Below are 18,750 nucleotides of genomic sequence, written 5' to 3'. Positions count from 1 at the left end.
CGACGCGTTGTCTTAAAAGGTGCGCATTTAAAGAGTGCGAGTCAAAATTACTTTCGTAGTGTCCACCAAGTTCTTCAACGGAATTCACCGTCATTGCGCCTTCCCCTACCTACCTCTTCACTGCTTGACGATTCAGTAAAATAAGCCAAGGGAGCACGGAATGTAATTGTGTCCTTAGTTCAGGACCGAGAGGTTTGGTGCATCGAGATGACGCCCTCTGACCGTTTTCACCGCAGTACTTGGCCCGATTCAGTCACGTGATAGTCTGCAGTGACGCATGAAGGCGTTCGGATGCTCACTCGACCCACTGGAGAGCAGAACAGAGACACGCGCACACGCTACGTCAAATAGCCGCGCCGCCATCGCCTGCATCACGGAAGAAGGAAAGAAATTCCTTCTTCGCGGGCGTGGTTCGAAGCGTCATGGTAGCAAGCGACCTCGCGCGTCGCGCGCTAGCACTAGTAGAGGCGAGGAGGTTGGGCATCGCTCTCTCTGCGATTGCTCTTTCTGCTCCGAGCCGGGACGGGCCAGGGGGGGATGCCTGTTTTGCTTTTTTCTCCGGCCTCCGCAAAAGCGCCTGAGAGAAGCCGCGGAGGAACGGGTCCGTCCACTCGACGGCATGTTTGCGCTGAGCTTACAGCGCCTATCGCGAGCTCCGCCGTCGCCCCATCCGTCGCTGCCGTCGTGAACTTGCGCACGGCGCCGAGTGTCATGACCCAACGGCGGCAACGGACTGCCGCCGTCGCCGCTGCGTCGCCTTCACCGCTCAGGCTGTTTCGTCGTTCAAGTTCGTCGCTCGGGGTGTCCCTATCGTGCCGTGCTCAAGCCCGTTCAAGAGCAGCGGTGTCCTGACAGAACCGTGTCCCCTACACCACCTGGATCTGTGCTGCGTCGTGACAGTCCGCGCTCGCTTCGCCGAGGAGTGATTTCCGTTGTGCCGACGACACGTTCAGCCTGTCCCTCTTTCTCTGGTCAGCAGTGTTGTTCTTCCCTTTTTGTGTACAGTGACGTATCTGCAGGTGTGTTTCTGTGTGCGGTGTTGCCTCTTGTTGCGAGTACGCTCCCGCTTCATTAGTCGCCGTCGTCTGCTACGGGCGAAAATTTCTCTTTGTTTCGTCGTCTGCTGACAACGCCGCAGAGCGCTGGGATAAATCTTTCTGTGACACCTGAACCCTGGCCGGTGGCTTACCCTCTTTTCTTTTTAGTCTTCTCCGAGAGAAACGAAAAAGAAAAGTAATTCAGCTTTTGTTTCGTCTGGTGGGTACACGCGGATTTCGTCTGCTGTCCTCACTTTCCAAGTAAATCGAGCCGTTCCGTGCGGGATTCTCCGTTTGTTTATTATTCTTTGTTATTATTATTATTTTGTTTCGCTTTATCGCGCCCCACACACATACGTGCCTGATTCCTTCTCGCGGATCTGCGTCCAAGTCCAACCGTGGACGCCTTGTGTCTCGTCCGAGCTCGATCGCGATCACCGTTGTCGCCCACGGAGTCGCCGGACGTCGACGCCGGAAGGTTTCGCCGCCGCTTCGACGACGTCGTCGTCGACCTGTTGGATATTGAACGTCCGGGGGCCTGCCTTACCTGGAGATCCCGCTTGGCGCACCTGTCCGCCGACCAAGAGGCAGCGAGCAGCGTGAGTGGAGCCGATTTTATGATTAGTTGCGTGTGTTCATGCCGGCCGGACCGGTTTCAGCCCGTGGGATAGCCTGCCTGCCTGCCCGCCTGCTCGCCGCTGCCGTGGTGTGGGCCCCGTCTGGGCTAGCTTATGCCGCAGCAGCAGCAGCAGCAGCAGCCTTTCTCGAAGGCCCCCTTGGACTACGACGACGCTGCAAAGGAGAAGCGTGCCTGTACTGTAGCGCGTTTCTCTTTTTTTTTTTTTTTTTTTTTATAGTCCCCTTGGTTCCTGCGCGCAGAGGCAGACGCCGCCCGCCCCGCGCGTAGATAGATTGGCTTGGCTTTTGCCCGTGTTATAGAGAGATGTCGTCTGCTGTTGCTGCTGCTGCTGCTCTTCTGCGGAGCCGGCAGGCATCGCACACGAACCCCCTTTGGCTTTCATTTTGGCGTGCGCTGCGCTGCAGCCGCGCGCGTCTTTTGTTTTGTGTTCGTTCGCAGAGATAAACCTTCGCCGGTGCGATGCGTGTGCTGCGCCCTGAAGAGTTTAACCCTTTGCTTTTTCCTGCGGACGTCCGGTTGCTCTGCGCGTGCGCCTCCGGTAGTTTTCTGTTTTATCGTCTGCGTTCTACGGTCGTTTTTCGTCTGCTATCTGTCTTCTGTTCTCTCGCGTGCTATGGGAACGTCGTCTGCTAGCGGTTGGTCTTTTAGTCTGTTGTTTTGCTCATTGTTTGTTTCCGTTCGCTCTCGCGGTAGCTCGCGCTTAGCTCTTTTATGTCGGCAAACAAGCTACGCGCCATAGGAACCCACGTGACAGGGAGATCGGCTTTGGCCTGTTATTTTGTTGCCGCGCATCCTGGGCAGTGAAGTTCGGCACGGGGAGTCGTCTGGCCTAAGCCGGTGCGCGGGATGACAGGTGACTGTCTGCTTTGTCTGTAATATTCGCGACGTCATGCTGCGGGCCTAAAGAACGCCGCCCGCTGCTGGGTATCATTCACCAGACGACTCTCGCCGCATCCTCTGTATCATCTTGTAACTCTTGCGACGACAGCGAGTCTGCCTCTTCAAACTCGGCGAGCCGCTGACGTGTTTCTGCGGGTGTCATGTTTGCAGCTGTTTTCGGGTGGTGAAAGGAAGGCGTACGAGCGAATGAAGCTCCAGGTTAGCGCTGCAGCCGAATCGGTCTTTCAATATATATATATATATATATATATACACATATATATAACGGCCGGGGTGACAATTATTTCGATGACTTCGTCACATTATGTGACACTAAATGTTAACTCTCTCGACACTTCTTATGCTTCCCGCTCATTCGATTCGAAACTTCGATATCGAATACATAGCGAACAAATAACGAATGTAGGAAAATTTGGATATATGTTCGTTTGTCGGCGAATATATATATATAAAGATCATGTGTGTGTGTGTGTATGTGTGAAGGAAGTAGTTCTTCGGATCCCGTGTTCAATGCATTGAAAGAAGTTCAGGAGCACGTAGAAATGCAAAACACAGACATTTAATTTAGACGTTTCCGCCGGGGTCCGGTCATCATCAAGGCCCTTGATGCACCTGATGACTCCTGATGAAGGCGGGACCCCTTCTGAATGAAATGAATGTAGTGTTAAACGCAGAAACGACCTCATTAGAGTACGAGTGCAAAGCTGATTCGAACGAATTTTGTTGCTTGAAAAAAAAAAAATCTGTATAAGTTATAGTGGCTCTAGGCTCTAGGAAGCGATATATTGATTTCTGGCCTTGTGGATTATTTTGTATTCGATGAGAATTGGTGAGCTTTCTTAAAAAGAAAAAAAAAATCTCACGAAGAAATGGATGCGCGAAGCTTACAAATCGGTATAACTCCGTGTCAAAACCAGATTTCACAGTTCTGTAAACTGCATCTGTAAGAGCAATATAAAGCGCACAGATGTGATAAATGAATCTATATCTCACGTGAAATTGTTGTAATATTTACGAGAGCTTGGGAAAGTATTGCCCACAAATTAGTTGTATATTTCCAAGTATAGCGTGTAATTACACATCAATTTTGTACACTTTAGATGTCTTAATAGGCGGCGGCTCCGAAATAATGGTGGCATTTGTTTTTTCTTTATTCTTTAGATAGACGGTTGCAAACTTTATGCGACAGTTTCCTGTAATTCTGTGATTTTAGGAGTTTTTTGCAAGAACAAATGAACACCTGAATAAGCAGTCTGCTGCCTACAGTCGATAGATTTTTACTTTATTTCTTTTTAGTTGCTACGAACCTCATTGATTTCAGGGCAGTGGGAACAGAGAACAATTATTTCTACGTTCTCACGTATTTAGGTAAGAGTTCTTGATGCAAAGGCTCCTTTTAAAACGACAGAGGCAAACCGTGCACGAACTGTTGATAGAATAAGTGCAACCAAAGATACGTGGTAATATGCACGTAACACTATAGAACATTGGGCAGTAGTTACTCATAGGTTCAAATAAAAAAAGAATAGATGCGTAGTCATTGCCAAAAACAGCTTTTACTTGGATGAGCAAAATGACAACCGGCCTGCAGATAACCGTCAAGACAAAGAAAAGTGCATTGTAGCTTACAAGCACCGAGAAAAAAGACATTAAATAATTGATCAGGATCAGTTTCGGTGAATACGTGCGATGACAGATTGTTACACTATCAAGTAGATTGCTGAATAAGCGACGCACCGAAACGGCGCGAGCGCTTTAACCACGAAAATTTATAGTTCACGCGCGTCATCGCGCTGAGGAAAGGCTACTACTGACCGCATTTATTCCGAAAAATCATCATGGAGTGAGGAGTTTGGTTTCAGTCTTGGTTTTCCCACTCTGCCACGAAACAATATCATCAACGCATCCTTTACAACGGCCGGTCTTCTGGCCGGCTGTACATTTTCTTCTTTTTTTTTTTCAAGCAAGGTGACCTCTCGCAGTTTCTTCCTCTCCGAAATGTCTTCTTCTCAATCCGAGTCGTCCTCGTCGTCGTCACCAACCAACGCTTTCGATGAGTTGTCGACGCCTACGCACATGCCGAGGGCCTCAGCTGCAACCGCTGCACCGCAATAAGACTCGAATTTACCTCGGCAGCCGCAATGTATAGAGAGTGTCGCCCATCGCCGGTATATTCCGCCCCCTTCGCCCATTTGCACGTCGCGTTCTTTCGATTGCATGTCTACACGCACGGGCGTTGTCGCTAATGTGCGTGGTAGTGCTCACGAGAGGAGAGTGTACGTAAAAAAAGAAAAGGAAAAGAAACAAGAAAAGAAAGAATGAAACAGAAAACACTTCCGCTGGCGCAAAACGATTTTAAACTCTCTTTCCCTTCAACGGGTTCCCTCTTCTTGTACAGCCGTGCCTGGTCAAGTCATTATTATAAAACTCGTGGAGGGCAGGATACTGTCAATGATCAGCCGCCGGCCATTTTGTTCTCCCCACGCCCTCCCCGTCCGGTCTGCTGCGTGATGGCGATGTCGGAGGCGAAATTCGCGCCGAAATCGCCGCATTTCCTTTCTAAACTCCTTCTCGCTTTCGCCTTCTCTCTTCGTTGGGGAAAGCGGTTGGATGGACGGTACACACAGACGCGGGAGAGTCTTCCTCCCCGCGGCCGAGACACGGAAACAAACTTTCGCGTTTATGTCTCTCTCCCCCCCCCCCCTCTCTCTCTCTGCATGCAACGGGCACCGGTATGAAAACTATATAGACGCACGGCCTCACAGCCACGGACACCACGAGAAACGTGGGCGTCGTCGTGATGTCTTCTCGTCGTTTCTGTCTTTCTGTTTCGCTTGTTTACTGTATTTTCTTTTTCTATCCGACATTCTTACTTGCACACCCCTTTGGCTTTTTTACCTGCGGCGATTGCCCTTGGCGTTTATACGCGTAGAAGTCATTAGGGGCTTCGAACGGACAGCGATCATGATTTCCCGGCGACGCTGCACAAGCGTGTGCGTTGCGCGGGGAGGCTTCCCGGCTTGCTTCCTCTATACAGCTATTATAAACGCTTGAGGCCCCCTGTCCCCCCCCCTCCCTCCTTCTCTCCCTTCCCCCCTTTCTCTCTTTCATTGCTTTTTTGATGGCGGCGCGGACTTTCAAGAGGAACGACTGGCCCCGCTTGTGCCGATGCTGAAATGGGCTTGCCTGAGCTTTATGTGTTTCTTTGTTTCCTAATCGTCAGCGGCAGTATAAAGCGTCGTTAACCCTTTCGCTGTCACTGACGTACCGGTACGTCATCGCGCTTCCCCCCCACGGTGTCACTGACGTACCGGTACGTTCTCTATCGTGCGTTCAAAATTTCGCGCCTGAGCGCAAAAGCAGGCGCTCCTGGATTGGCCACGCCATCTGTTGACTCTTTCTACAAGTTCGTATATTCGCTCCGACCTGTGTTAACCCATGTATTGAAGAGTACGGTGCGACTGCCACTCCCCACTTTCTCTTTGCTGAGTGCGGTGGCTCCGCGTTCGCTGGATCATGCGTCGCGCGCGTGTGGTTATGGGTTCAAGGGTTGTTCTGTAATCTCCGCTGGTTTTAAGGTTTTTATTTTTCTTCTGTTGGTGTGCCTGCTACGGCGCGTCAAGTTCAGGCGCACGTGCCGTTGCCTCTCCAAAAAGGGTGACTCGATTGCTGCTTTCGCTCTCTCGCCGCACCCTCGCTTCCGACTTGCAGCAGTAAACGTAAAGCCCTTCGAACTTTGTTTAGCCTTTTTCCATCTCCCTCTGTCTTCTTGATCACGCAACGTCCCATTTCTCTCCGTTGCGAGGGCGACTGAAAGCACATCCTCCCTGCGCGCGGTTACTTTCGGATGGCTCGGCGCGGCGCGGGACCTTCGTCTGCTCATGGGAGCGGTGGCTGAATTCCGATTCAGAATACGAGCCGAGCGCGGATTCGGACTCGGCCAAAGTCGCTTGAGACGAAGAGGGTTCCGCATCGTCAGATTCGGATGTTGAACAGATTTTATAGTCAGGCTGATGATGATGATGATGTTTACTAACAACAGCTGCAAAACACTGAAATGTGCATATTGCATTGACTATCTTATTTGTATACCAATCATAATCAAAAATAAATTGCTATGTTCATTCCCTGTTATGCTCGTTCCCTGAAACCAAGCCGACACTGGGGGTGCGTCACGGCCAGAAACGTCCGACAGCGAAAGGGTTAAATGGTTGTCGAGATGGTTTAGCGCGTGGTTTGTGTACCTACATGTTGACGTGGCTTTGTCGCTTCCTCCCTCACCCCTATCACCCATCTCTCTCCTGAAGTAAAGTCATTGCAGGGAGTGTGGGTTTCTTCGCTGGCTTCGGCGAACACGACTTTGTTTCCCTCGGAATGTGAGCAATAGCCCCGTGACTATTACTGCTTCCGCAGGGGCCTTGGCTTGTATCCGTACGTATATAGCCCGTCGTGGGGCCGATTTGTATTGTCGTGTTCGCTTTCTCTGTCTTTGGTTCCGTGCGGATGCCCATTGTGAAAGTTCTAATGCGCGGTTTTGATCGTTCATGGCCGCGTCTCGCGCGTCTATCGACATGCGTCTGTTTTTCATTTTTATCGCGCTTTCTTTTGAACGTTGAAAATCTTTGTCCCTCCTGCAGCTTCGAGGAAAGCAGTGACCTTGCGTTTTTTTTTTCTTTTTTCCTCGGAGGTTTTCCTTTTCCTTGTGGGAAGAGGTGTCAAGGTGAATGTGACACTTCCTTGAGGTGTTAATGTCGAAGACGAGTTGTCGAACGGGTGTGGCTCGACATGTCTGTCCTTGTCACTGTACATTAGACGGGAGGTTTCAAAGCAAGTGCCACTGGACAGCTGCTTTAAGTGTCACTAAACGCAACCTAGGAGGTGTCAAGTGCCACCCGCACACCGAAATTTGAAGTAGTTGTCAAACATTCACCTCACGACGCGCTATGTACACAATCAGTGACACTCCAACGCAGTGTCAAGTGACACTCGATACCTGTTTGACTGTCGCTGAGGGCTGGAGAGGACGCTTCAAGTGTCGCTCGACGCTTGAAGTGTCACTTGAAGGTGAAGTGTCACTGAAATTTCGATAAGCTACCGCTCTATGCGTGGTGGCATATTCCAAGCTGACGGCAGATAACTGGCGGCGAGAACCGCAGTCATTTCGCATTTCGCGAGTCCGAAGAATGAGTTCGCAGTAGGTACCGCACCTCCATGTAATGGCATTACACGAACGTAAAGCATTCAGTTTCAGTTCTAAATTATTTGTTGGTCAACACGCTATATATATATATATATATATATATATATATATATATATATATATATATATATTATATATGTAGCATAAATACAAGACGATGGGCTCCAGGATCAGAGTCGAAGAGATAAATTCCTAGTAAGGAGCAATAAGCACACAAGTACGTTACAAGAAAACAAAGCAGCAAAAGAAAGGCAATGTATAAGACATTTCTTAAACGACTCTGTGATGTTCGACTTTGCGACACTGTGTGTGGGTTCAAACAAAGAAAGAATACGAACAAGAAACTGACAGGAAATTTCCTGCAATTTATCCCTGCTGGAATTATTATTGCCTGTAGCGGAACGGGTATCTTAGCGCAGAATTAGGTGCCAATTTGCGGGCTCGTGACAGGTGTTATATTACCCGCCGTGGTTGCTCAGTGGCTATGGTGTTGGGCTGCTGAGCACGAGGTCGCGGGATCGAATCCCGGCCACGGCGGCCGCATTTCGATGGGGGCGAAGTGCGAAAACACTCGTGTACTTAGATTTAGGTGCACGTTAAAGAACCCCAGGTGGTCGAAATTTCCGGAGACCTCCACTACGGCGTGCCTTTATAATCAGAAAATGGTTTTGGCACGTAAAACCCCATAATTTTTTTACAGGTGTTATAAGTGTATCCGCACGGGAAGGTGCGTTAGATCGCGGTAGCACCGGGCATCTTCGTATTTGCGCAATCGTAATCTATAAACGTGGGCTATCTCAAACTTTCTATTTAGCGTCCCTTTAATGCTAAATGGAAGATTTACGAGGCGGAGAAAGTTGTACGGAAGGTGCATGAACAATCGCAGGCTTTAAAATAAAATTAAGCCGATCCAATCCACACGTTGGTACTTACGCGGAGCAAAGCTTTGTGTAGTGTGTGCTCGAGTTTATCGATGTTCGCGCTACCGACAGCGCACTTGCTTAGGAAACGAGAGCACGTGTTCTGTCGGTGTAATATTCAGATTCCAACATGATGCGTTGAATGTGCACCATTCGTTTGTGAAGATGAGCAAAAGATGAGGAAGGGAAGTAGTTGAGGAAGGAGCGAGGAGTGGTTACGAGAAGCAGATAACAGTTCCTTCACCGCCCGATTCATGGCCGATCCCCCACAGTGCGTTGTGCCATCTCACTAGGGAACAAGAACAAGATGTCGATGGTGATAATGATGATGATGGAGAAGATGGTGATGATTAAGGATGATAAATGATGTAGAAGACGATTATCAATAAGTTGAACGTTTAAAAAAAGAAGAGAAGAAGGCGGTTGCTTCCAAGCGCAGAGCCGGATGAGATTAGGCTTGATCTCCCATAGTGAGTAAGCGCTCTATCAGTGGTGGAGGGAAGCCAAGCCGAACCAATCCAGTGCAGAGCGCCCCCTAAACAATCGCTGGCCGGCCCTGTTGCAACGACGTAATCGCGTCGTTAGACGCGTTAGGTTTACACGCGAGGCGAATCTTTCCAACCCTTCACACAATGGTCGCTTAATGAGTCGAGGGGAAATCACGTACTTTCTCTCGCCCTCTTTTGTTGTTGTTGTTTTTCTCCGGCGGCAAACGGGGCAGTTCATGCTTCGCTGCCTGAAAGGACCTAAGCGGGAAACGGAACAAACGAGGCTTGTAAAACACCCTCTGGTTCTGTTTATATGGTTAGTTATCTGCCTTGTGCTGGCGCGCTTTGGTTGTTTTCCTGCAAGTATATTATTTCCTGCCTTTTTGCCTTTGTTTGCTGCGTTGCTGCGGGTGGGTGTGTTTCACGAGGCAGGCGTATCTCCGTGTACGCGCTCGGCCGTCTCGGACGAAGAGTAAGTCTTCGTTTTCAGTGCGCTGTTGTTATTAGCCCTGCACGGATACAAACCCGTCCACTTTTTGTTTATCCTCTTCATAAGATTAGAAGGAGCATTTATTTATTAAGCAAAGGGTGGGTTGAGGAGGAGAGGGGGGGGGGGGGGGGGGGGACTGACCAATGTGTCTGAATCGTTTACGCTACGAAAACATCGGTTCACTGTACGGGTTCACTGTGTGGCAAAATTTGCGTGCGCCCTCTCAGCGTTGGCTTTTTTTTTTTTTTTTCAGCTTAACATGCCAAAGGGTCATGCATAATACGTATATCTATAGTGCGCGATTGAATATAAATATGCTCTCGTGCACAAAGAAGTCGTCAGCCGCGCCGTCGAAATGCGAAGAGTGAGACGAGATGATTGATTGACTGATTAAATGATTGATGGGATTCGTTGATTAAGTGATTGTCGTCATGCACAAGAGGCCCCAATTCCGTTTCAAACTACAGAACCTCCTCTTATATATACATCTATTGTTAATTCTTACCTCACTACTTACTTGAATAAACTGATTCTGATTGATTGATCGATGGAGTTTAACTCCCCTAGTGAACGCACGAATGCTAAGATAGTCAGCGTAGTCGGGGCTCCGGGTTATAACTTTGACCAACGGGTACAGTGGACCCGACACACGGTGTACATCGAGGGCTTCGCCATAGTGCCCTCGTAGGAGCGCAACAGCTGTGGCTGGGACTCGAACCCGCAAACCCGCGTTCAGCAGCGTCATCGCCATAACTACGACGACGTGGAGAAACCGACCTTCACTATGGTGCAGGGGCTTACATCATTTTGGGAAAAGACGAAACTTACTAACTTACAATAAAAAAAAAAAGAAAAAGAAAGCAACAGCAACATTAACAAACTTGGAAACGAGCCAAGTTCTTTCATTCATCGCAGAGTGCCAGCCGTATTGAAAAGCGGCGACTAATTCCTGTGCTGCCCCATCTGGAGCTTTCTTCGATATTTCGGAATCTTTCAGGGGTTTTTTTTTTCTTCTTCTGTCTCGATTGTATCGCAGGTAAAAGTGAATCGTACGTCGTTCCCTACTTATTCCATTTGCCCTCGGCTGAATGAATCGAGTCGTCCGTACTCCGCGGACAGTGGGTAACTCTAGAAGCCGCGGTACAGCGTTATAGGTACACAGTCTGCGTAAGTAAGCGGCAAGTGGTCGAGAAATTCTATCGCTTCTGCAGCGGTTTCTTTTTAGCTTCACTAGCTCGGTATAATCACGGGAGGTCTTGTTTACCCTATGCGATAGGAGCGGAATTTAGCGATAAATATACAGGTGCGTGTTTCAGTTGTATAATTATTCTTGCCTCGGGCCTTGTAATTTCCTGATCGACGTCGGTGCGACGTGGGCACATTGATGAAACGCTTTTCCCCTCTTCTTATTAGTATCTTTTTCTTTCTCTCTCTCTCTTTTTTTAGCGGCATTGACGCTAACAGTCCATTACACTCTTCACCGGGAATTCGCAAAACTTTGGAACGAAGGCGCGAGATTTCCCAACTTCTTTTGCGGGCACTTTACAGCTTTCTTTCTTTCTCTTTCTTCCTTTCTTTCTTTCTTTCTTTCTTTCTTCCTTTCTTTCCTTCTTTCTTTGCGTGCGTGCATGCATGCGTCTCTCTCTCTCTCTATCTCTCTCTCTCTCTCTCTGTGTGTATGTGTGTGTTTGCGCGAGTACGCATCTCTACTAGGATTACCACCCTATCGTTCGTCAGACTGTCGGCTTTCGAGCGGAACCGCAATCGCAGCGATTTCCGATACTACCCTTCGATGTATCGATGACGACGAGCTTCGAAGCATCGCTTTTCGAAAAGAAAAGAAACAAGAATCTCGTCTTTCCCAGAGCAGGACCTCTAGCGTCGTCGTTCCTTCAGACTCGTCTACGCCACGAGAAGTCCAGTGCGCGAAGTCCGTGGTGTACCGGTCCTTCTAAACTGTGCGTGGGTTCGACTGAGCTGGCACTCTATCCCTGGGACTCGTATACGAACCTGCGACTTCACTAACAGCAGCAGCCATTGTACGCGTTACTCCAGTGGTATGTACCAATCTTCATCGCACCCTCGTGTACCTTCATGGTCTGTTTCGAATCTATGTAGTCTCGGTAAAGAAACGACCGTTGATCCCCTTATTCTATCTCACAAGGGGATCAGCGGAAACACACATTTCTTGCCTCCTGTTCCGAGAACACAAAAAGCGAGTGTTCCTGTAGAAGCGTCACGTGGGTGTAATTGCGAGGCTCTTAAAACGACTTGATTCTCCTCGAACCTTACGAGTGGCCCGTCAATTTGTGAAACGGTTCGCACAGACACACCCGCGGTGGCGACAATAGGCCGTTGGCGCTCGTAAACGCGAAGGGTTTATAAAACTCGTTGACCGTTCCCTTTGAACCGGTCTAATCAGCGCAACTTGCGTCGTTGTAGTGACCCAGTCGCGGTGGTGTCCCGGTCGTCGTTGTCTTGGTGGTCCTTGACGAATAGCAGCTCGAATAATCTCAAATACCGAAAACGAAATAATTACCCGTCCGATGGCGGAATCTAATCTCGCTTTGGGCCAGTAGGCAGCACGCATATAGCTCTAACCATTAGCCGCCACCAAGCTCGACCCAACTGCCAGTTGTTTGTAACAATTAGGGCCCAAATGCACGCGTACTTTTTTTTTCTGCACGAGAGCACGTGGTCTCGTGTACGTGTCCATAGGATATGATAGGAAGATTCATAGGATATAATTGACCGCTTCACGAGAGCTTCGCATAGATTAGATGTTCCTTCGTCGTGCGTAATATTTAGTCCTTAATTTTTAATTGAAAGTAAACGGTGCAGAAAGCGCGAGTTCCCACGCGCTGTCACGTGCTAACGACTCGGCGAAGCAAGACAAAAGAATTTTTTTTTTCGGCTCCGCCGCAGTGATCACACACGCGAGAGCTCGACACACACGAGAGAGAGAGCAAGTTTGAAGTGTTCACACGGATAAAGCATACGGAGGTGGCCTTGTCTCACGTGTGGCCCGCAAACGTTAAAAGAGGACAGCGCTGCGCTCTTTGGGGTAAGCCGATTGCGTAACTCGGGAGATACATATTCTCTACAACTCAATGTCGTAGGGTGCGACTGTTTTGTTTGTTTGTTCGGCGCTACGCCCCGTGTGTGTGTGTGTGTGTGTGTGTGTGTGTGTGTGTGTGTGTGTGTGTGTGTGTGTGTGTGTGTGTGTGTGTGTATGTATTCGTCGTGATCGAATGGGAACCCCTGGGAACTTCCGCAATCGAAGGTCTGTCCGATCGATCAGCCGTTAGTATACATCGATGCGTCTTGGGCGTTCGCAACCGATGAACATCCGTATCGGCTGTGACACCTTGAGTTTTTCGAGCCTGGGCCGACGACGATGGTCGCGGTAGTTGTCTGAAGGAAATAGCGGGCAGTGGCGGCGATCCAACCGGGGTAATTGACGAAAAGTGTACGCGATCATTCTTGAGCGGTACGTGTATTTGGCATCCGTATATATACACATCGCGTAGTCTGCCGTGTACCTATAGAGAAACAAGACTTATTACGCAACTAAGCTTTAATCGGCTTAAGGGGCTTTGTTTTTGTATTTATTATTATTATTGCTTTGTTGCACCGAGCGGTATCTTCTAATGCGTTATTGTTTCGTTACGCTTACGCTAATAGCAGCTAAAGGTACCTCACCTGATGTTTGTGACACGCATGACGACAGTGGCTGCGACTTCGTCTATGTGCTGGAGGCAGTGGTTTTATGCGTGACGTTCCGTACATAAGGGTTACCACGTGATTCCTCTTGAGCCAGATACTTTGATTCGGGCATCGGTGCTTGTCCCTGGATGTGGTAAATGTTTCGCTTATTTTCTTTCGCTATCCGCCAAACTGAACAATTTCTTTGTGTTATTTTCGATGGGGACGAATCGCGAAAACACCCGTGTGCTTAGGTTTAGGTGCACGTTAAAGAACCCCAGGCGGTCCAAACTATTCTGCACTACCTCACTACGGCGTGCCTCATAATCAAGTCGCGGTTTTCGCACGTGAAACCCGATAATTTAATTTCTTTTTCTCTGTGTTATTGCTCAGCCTATCGACATCAAACACTGCGTATACAGGTATGAATGTTCTCGAATCGACGTGACATTTGAAGTCTCGTTGAGCGGCCTAATAATTATAGTTCTGATCCACACACACACACGCACACACACGCACACACACACACACACACACACACACACACACACACACACACACACACACACACACACACACACACACACACACACACACACACACACACGCACACGCACGCACACGCACGCACGCACACACACACGCACACACACACGCACACACACACACACACACACACACACACACACACACACACACGCGCACACACAATGCGACAGTGTTAATTAAGACACCTAATTGCGGTAGAGCGCGGTACAGCGAGATCCTGCAGTTGGAACCTGATGTTGTGCTTTGAAGCACTTGAAGAAGATGTACAAGATGCTTTAGTATATATATATATCTATACGGTGAATGCTTTTGGCCGTTTTCGCTGCTTCCTCCTATTTCGTTTCCCACTTCAGCTAAACGACTTCAGAAATCTCGTGGCTCGGTCGCCATAGCCTTGCCCGCAGCTGTTTGTGCTATCGCAAGAAACGGCGGCTTTAATCTATCTTTCTGATCTCCGACGTATAGCAGAACCCTGCGACAGCGCGCGCTAAGGTTTATGCTTATGGACGACGCATGCGCTTCGTACGGATTGAAGGCTAAGCGGCGCGATTATTTCCGTACCCAAGATTTTTTTTTCCTACTCTACTACGGCTATTTGCCGAGCTTCTGCATACAACTTCTGCAGCACGTGTGCACACACAGCGGTGGGTCAAGGGCTGCTTTTGCTCGGTATCAAAGGGCATGCGAGGTACGCTCTGTGTAGCTAAATATGTGCAGTGTCGTTGAATCTCGGGCGCTTTCGCCTACTGTACAGATGACTGCCCACGAAGCTGTAGAAGAGCTCAGTATCCGTACGGAGAGGTGGCGCTACGAGACGTAGTGTACGAAATCACCTAATTGCTTTTATACGCTTAAAACAGGCGCATATATAGGCGAAATGAGCCGACAGGCACACTGACTTCCCATTTATTTGCTACGCTTGACGCTTTGAAGGACATTAAGTGGCTGAGAGCTTCTGAATACTTGCGCCGAGGTAACCATCTTGCTCTGTTGACGGAATTCATGTCGATTCATGTTGTCGTAATTGCATTTATTGCCCTCCCCTTGAGCTGACCATCAAACCCGGCTATAGTGCTCTGTCAATGTAGGGCTTGCACTACGTGACAACGGGAATTATCATCGTCAATCGTCATCAACTTCAGCAGCTTTTCGCGCAGTACATGCAGTGAAACACCCTTCCATGCGCCTGCGTTACAGTAGATAACACTATACCGCCGCACTTACGGTCACGTTCGGCAGCTTCTGTATGTGGAATATTCACGCGACGTCACCGACGCCATATTGTTGTGTTTACAGCTTGCACAGTTGTACCGGTAATAAGCGCATCGAGATAACGTGACGCTTCCCTCATATAATTGTTATGAGTGCCAATGACGACACTGTAGGAGACGTTAGTAATACTTCGTGCCAGTATACCGCGCCAACAGCACTAGTAGCAATTACGCGCCAGCAGCATCGTTGATATGGCCCTAGGTTAGCTGACGCAGTCGTGTATCTTCTGCAGCATCGCAATGCTGTGAGTACTGAAAAGGCATATAATCTGATGAAAAGCCGAGTGTAGGTGCATATGGACAGATGCCGACCGTATAAATTGGTGGCGGTACGTTCAAACGCCGTCTACGTAAGCAACGCCGCCACAGGCGCATTCGCGTACTTCGCGTCTGTTATCTCGGTGACGCGCTGGCGATCTGTCTTGCTTCGCTGTACCGCGTGTCTCTGCGACTTTGGGCTGGCGCTGCCGATCGCCTTACCTTCCGCATCGTTTCATGAGTACTACCTATCATGTCTTTGTTATTATGTCTTCCTGCATAGCACCTACTTACGAAGGCACCGCAGTTGCCGTGTAAACAGCCGGTCGCCTTGATGCTCTGTACCGGATAGCTGTCGCGTTGCTCTCTAGCGTGTTCGCCTGATTTTGTTTCTCACTTCTTGCATTGGTTATTTTTCTGTTCTTCTAAAACGCAATCTCTTCCGCCACGTTTCCGAGCTACCGTCATCTGATTCGTCCTTGTCGTCTACTCCGTACTTGATATGGATCAACCGCCTCGGTTCTCTTTTTATGGGGCCGCGACTTGTCTCAGCTACGCCGTCTGCTACTGCTGTTGCCGTTTTCTTCTGCCCGTCTACTACGTGCTTTTGCGCTTGATTTTCCCTTTCGCATAAATCTCCGCCCCTTTGTAAAAGCGCCCGTGCTTTGTAGGCCGTGCGACAGTGCTCATTTCCAGTTTCATCTTGTCCCGCTCTTCGCTTAGGCCGTTTGCAACGTCGTCTTTAATCGTCTGCTGTGGGTAGCCTTTCCTATACGTCTGTTATTTTTTTTCTTAAGCTCGCGAACCTTGTCTGCTCCCTCTTGCTCGATGGCGCCTGAAAGACCTCGCTCCTCTTACGTCACACGCATCTCCACGATCCCAGTTCCTGATCGTTTTGCCTTGTTCGTCCTCTCTCTCTTTCTCGGACACCCTTTCTGTTATGGCTATCCACTTTGTCGTCTGCCGCCCCTTTGCCGTTTTCATTATTGTCATTGTTGCGTCTTCCGCTGTCGCTCGTGTGCAGCTGTTTCCCGGATCGTCTGTGTCTAGCCTTGCTTGCCCTTGTGTATTGTTTCTCGAAACTGTCGTCTGCCAATTCCTTCTCGCTCAACAGGCTCTTAGGTTTCGTCTGCAGAGACCTCCCTCTTATTGCGTCATACGTCGTCTTTATGGTCCTACATTGCGAGCGTTTTACCTTATTCTGTCTTTCATGCTCTTCTTTCTGCCGGTGGTCTCCTCGTCGCTCACCTGCCACACCTATTTACCGCCTTCATTATATCGTCATTGTTCCGCCTCTCGCGCTTGGCCGTCTGCAACTGTTTCTCCGATTGTCTGCTTCCAGCTTTTCCCCTCTGTATGTCTTCTCGGGACTGTCGTCTGCGAATTAGCGCTTACGCTATGGCGCCTGAAGTTTGGCCAGTAGAGATTTCCCTCCTCTTAAGTCATACGTTATTCTATGGTCCTAGTTTCTGAACATTTCACCTTATTCAGCCTTACTCTTTTCCTCCCTCACTCTTTCTATTATTGGTCTCCTGGGTGGTCGTCTGCCACTGGTCCATGATGCCTTCATTATCGTCATTGTCCCGTCTTCTGCTATTGGCCATCTGCAACAGTTGCTCCAGTCACCAGCTTGACGCTTTGCCCTTGTGTATTACTTCTCGGGACTGTCGTCTGCTAATTCCTTACGGCCTTCTACGGCGCCCGCTTGCTTTGTGGGCAGTCCATCTCTTTCACGTCACACTGATCCGTATATGAACCGCACTTTCTTTTGTGTGTCTATTCATCGTCATTGTTTTGTTTTTTCCGCGCTCTCTTTGAAAGTCAAGCTGCGGCATTATACAACGTAGCCGCGCTGCTGGTTTTCTTGCTTTTTAACGTTCTCTGTCTCGTTTTCAAGGCCGCTCTGAGACAGCGCGCGGCGACCTACTTGCATATGCGCATGGATTACGGTATAGGGCCCCCGCCACGTTGCCGCCAAAGCTGGCGTGGTGGGCTCGGCCAGTCTCTTCTGGCCGCCTCTTTTATTTCTATCGCCTACCACCTGTTTCAAGCTTCTTTCTTCCTTCCTCCCTATCATGCGCTGCAGGGTTGCTTTATCTTTTACCCCCCCCCCCCCCCCCTTAGGTAATCCGTATTTCAGAAAGCGGTGCGCAAATGTGCCCTAATTTGTAAGGTTTGCCGACGGGACCACTAGAGGACAGATGAAACAACTGGGCGCCCGCCATGTGTCTAGGTGGTGAGAGTGTTGCTCAGAGTAGCTTTGAACCTCTTGAAATGAATACAGAGTTTGACGACACATTCTTAGAAAAAGTACCGTTGCAATTAAGTATTTAGAAATTCTATAGGCTTGCTACCTACGCTGCTAAACTGTTAGTAGCCTCAGTAAATGCAGTCATCATCAGCCTCGTTACGCCCACTGCAGGGCAAAGGCCTCTCCCATACTTCTCCAACTGCCCCGGTGATGTACTAATTGTGGCCAGGTTGACCCTCCAAACTTCCTAATCTCATCTCCCCACCTAACTTTCTGTCGCCCCCTGCTACGCTTCCCTTCCCTCGGAATCCAGTCCGTAACCCTTAATGACCATCGGTTATCTTCCCTCCTCATTACATGTCCTGCCCATGCCCATTTCTTTTTCTTGATTTCAACTAAGATGTCATTAACGCGCGTTTGTTCCCTCACCCAATCTGCTCTTTTCTTATCCCTTAATGTTACACCTATCATTCTTCTTTCCATAGCTCGTTGCGTCGTCCTCAATTTAAGTAGAACCCTTTTCGTAAGCCTCCACGTTTCTGCCCCGTACGTGAGTACTGGTAACACACAGCTGTTACATACTTTTCTCTTGAGGGATAATGGCAACCTGCTGTTCATCATCTGCGAATGCCTACCAAACGCACCCCAGCCCATTCTTATTCTTCTGATTATTTCACTTTCATGATCCGGATCAGCAGTCACTACCTGTCCTAAGTAGATGTATTCCCTTACCACTTCCAGTGCCTCGCTACCTATCGTAAACTGCTGTTCCCTTCCGAGACTGTTAAACATTACTTTAGTTTTCTGCAGATTAATTTTTAGTCCCACCCTTCTGCTCTGCCTCTCCAGGTCAGTGAGCATGCATTGCAGTTGGTCCCCTGAGTTACTAAGCAAGGCAATATCATCAGCGAAGCGCAAGTTACTAAGGTATTCTCCATTTACTCTTATCCCCAATTCTTCCCAATCCAGGTCTCTGAAACCTCCTGTAAACATGCTGTGAATAGCATTGGAGAGATCGTATCTCCCTGCCTGACGCCTTTC

At 49.0% G+C, this 18,750-nt stretch overlaps 1 protein-coding gene across 1 annotated transcript in view; it reads left to right on the top strand.

Annotated features, from left to right (window-relative positions):
* The first annotated feature begins 480 nt into the window (after nt 1–480).
* Nucleotides 481–18,750, top strand: part of LOC126527414 (uncharacterized) — a 157,841-nt gene continuing 139,571 nt past the window's right edge. Inside the window, exon 1 of the mRNA XM_050175232.3 lies at nt 481–1,636. The gene's annotated coding sequence lies outside the window, so the exon portion shown is untranslated. The remainder of the gene's footprint in view (nt 1,637–18,750) is intronic.

The sequence above is a fragment of the Dermacentor andersoni genome, chromosome 9, assembly GCF_023375885.2.
Source record: "Dermacentor andersoni chromosome 9, qqDerAnde1_hic_scaffold, whole genome shotgun sequence".
Taxonomy (NCBI): domain Eukaryota; kingdom Metazoa; phylum Arthropoda; class Arachnida; order Ixodida; family Ixodidae; genus Dermacentor; species Dermacentor andersoni.
The sequence above is the reverse complement of the archived record's forward strand: the minus strand, read 5'-3'. Positions and strand labels throughout refer to the sequence as shown.